Genomic DNA, 2,669 nt, shown 5'->3' on the forward strand with positions numbered 1-2,669 from the left:
GCCACCAGTGCTTTGTGTTATTTCTCTCCACACATTCAAGTTAGGAGATGAAGCCTGCTCTTTTGGCTAATAGCATTTAAAGCCTCTCTCTGGAGATAATTAGTCCTCCCTCCCCCATCCCATCCCCAGCAGAAAGAGCAGAGAGTCACCAATAAACAAAGAAATTCAGGCAGTGACAAGCAGGGTATGGCTGAGACCAAAGCTGCCTCTCGCCTCCCTATCTCAGCACAGCTGAGGATCAAAAACAAGTGACACCACAAGCAATAGAATGAACAACACAAGAAGTTTCAGATTAAGGGCTTCGTAATTTTGAAATCAGGAAAACAGCAGCTCCTCATATACAAGAAGCAAAATACCAACGTGTAATCACTAGATGTTCTGCCTGGTCACCTTCCAAGCCAGACAAACCGTCCTGAGTCATTCAAAATCAGCAGATAAGAGCAAGAATTGGGAAAGCTGCAGCCTTTTACCTCTGGTTCCAGGCCTGTCAGCCAGCCACTGGAAAACCACAACAACCTCCACACCTCAGCTCCTACTGAGATACAGTAAATCCTCTGGGAAGAGGAAAAATGAAGGGCAGTCAGCAATGGGAAAGCACCTCTGCTGAAGACTGACAAACTTCTGTTCAGCTGTATGCCAGCTCCTCCCACGGAGTCTGCCCCTGGATTCAGGGGCACAGTTTGGAAGGAGTTAAACTCAGCCATGGGGATGAGCAGCCAGGCTGGCTGCTGCATTCCTTGCCTAACCATGACCCCACTGTGCAGGGAAGAACTGGGAATAGTTATCACCACAGCACTGACACGTCAGCAACAGCGACTAATTAACTGATAAAAATAGATCTCTCAAAGGGCTTTTTTCCCCTCGACACAAAGCCCAGGCCCAACGCTGCCACAGTTGCACATCCATTAGTTTTCCACAGGCTCCAAACTTGCCCGCAAAAAAAAAAAAAGCATCTTCACACTCAGAAAAATAAACCCACCTGGCATTTGTATGCAGAAAATCACTGCTAAAAAGAATTAGGGAACTGATTATGAATGGCCTGGAGCATCTCCACTCCCACCTTAATGGATGCAGGAGCAAGGTGATGTCTTTGCCCCCAGTAGTCCTACCAGCTTCCCTGCAGCCGAAAGTTCTAGTTTTGCCTGAAAAATGACATGTTTTGAGGTAATCCATATGATCCCAATGATATTTGCAGCATTCTTCGCTCATGGTGTCACTGAGACCAACCAGAAAAACCCAGTTCTGTTTTAAGCCCCTCCCCACGTACCCAGACACAGGTTTTGGACAGCTTGTAACTAAATATTCATCACCAGCTAATAAACCTGCAGGAACCACAGCCTCAGCAGTTTTTATTACATAGAATGCTGCAACACATGCCAAACACAATGAAATTTGATCAAAATAGAAGCCGTTTGTTTAAATACAAATGATTTGGCTCTCAAAACTGTTATCAAATTGAACTGGAAATGAAATTAACCAGTGACTGAATGAAGTAGAAGGCTGTATAATCCCTGATCCAGCAGCATGAAAACAAGGATGCAAGCACATCCCCTTGTTTGTGGCACTGCTCCATGCTCCCAACAGGACTCCCACTCCATCTCCCAGGGGCTGAGGACGCTCTGCGCCTCAGACACAGCTGAGTCCTTGGTAATCCAGAAGGAAAACGCTCCTTGCAAAAACACTCTTGATACATTATCAGATAACAGAGTATCACCTGGGAAGGGGCACGTTCGAAACCACCTTGACTTTGCACAGACCAGTGCAGTCATTCCCAGCACTGTTGGCAAGAGCAGGTTTAATAAACCTACTCTGAATGAGAAAGGGGTTTTGTTACCATCACTGTCCAGATAGCTTCAGCTAGTGTAACTGTGACAGTCCCTCACAATCGACCTCATTTTGGCTCGATTTTGCCCTTTCCTTCACAAAAAGGAATTTAAACCATGTAAGTTGCCGATTTTAGGTATTGTCTACTCTTAAAAGCAGTTGGATTCATTTAAGAGGTCTGCTTGAAGAGCACCAGGCACTCCTGAGGAAATCGCAGCAAGGAGAGGAATCCGGTTACACTCCCTTGCATCTTCTGCAGCACATCAAACTAACTCAGCTGAACATCCTTTACCCACCAAGAGTGGGCTGGGGAAACTTCATCAATCCCCCTCTCTTATCCTGCACCGGACTTGCTTTTGAAAAACAGGAGCACCACGAAACTTCAACTTCAATGTTCAGTTTATTTCAGCCTCAGCTGAGCACCGTCTCACTTCATTTACTTTTTTTTGCAGCATTTCAGTGCCAGAGAAGGGCACCAAGCCCTCGCCTACCTCCAGCTGGACAAACACAACCCAATGCAAGGCACAGAGGTAAATAATTCATCTGCGTGCAAACAGAGGGAAAGAACAATTAAGCCAGAAAGCACAACGGGGACGTTTCAAATTTCAGTCAACATTAAGGCAGGAGAGATCAAACAAAGAAATACCAACGGGGCTGCTTCAGAGGGAACTTTGGGGAAGCTGGAAACACTCACGGCAAGGCACGGGAGGGCAGCGCGGACTCAACCCGGGTTTTACCGGAGTGCCAGCCCCAGCCCCAGGGTTCCCGAATTGCCCTTCGGAGGACAGCGGCGAACTCCTCTCCTCGCGTTCGGAGCCAGCGAGCGGCTGCGTTTGACCCGCGAG

The 2,669-nt window shown here is 47.2% G+C and overlaps 1 protein-coding gene across 1 annotated transcript in view; it reads right to left on the reverse strand.

Moving 5' to 3' along the window:
• The window catches only part of PHACTR4 (phosphatase and actin regulator 4), a 48,865-nt gene extending 46,314 nt beyond the window's left edge, over positions 1–2,551 (reverse strand). Inside the window, exon 1 of the mRNA XM_031062012.1 lies at positions 2,519–2,551. The gene's annotated coding sequence lies outside the window, so the exon portion shown is untranslated. The remainder of the gene's footprint in view (positions 1–2,518) is intronic.
• Positions 2,552–2,669: the final 118 nt, after the last annotated feature.

Source organism: Geospiza fortis, unplaced genomic scaffold, assembly GCF_000277835.1.
Source record: "Geospiza fortis unplaced genomic scaffold, GeoFor_1.0 scaffold432, whole genome shotgun sequence".
Lineage (NCBI taxonomy): Eukaryota > Metazoa > Chordata > Aves > Passeriformes > Thraupidae > Geospiza > Geospiza fortis.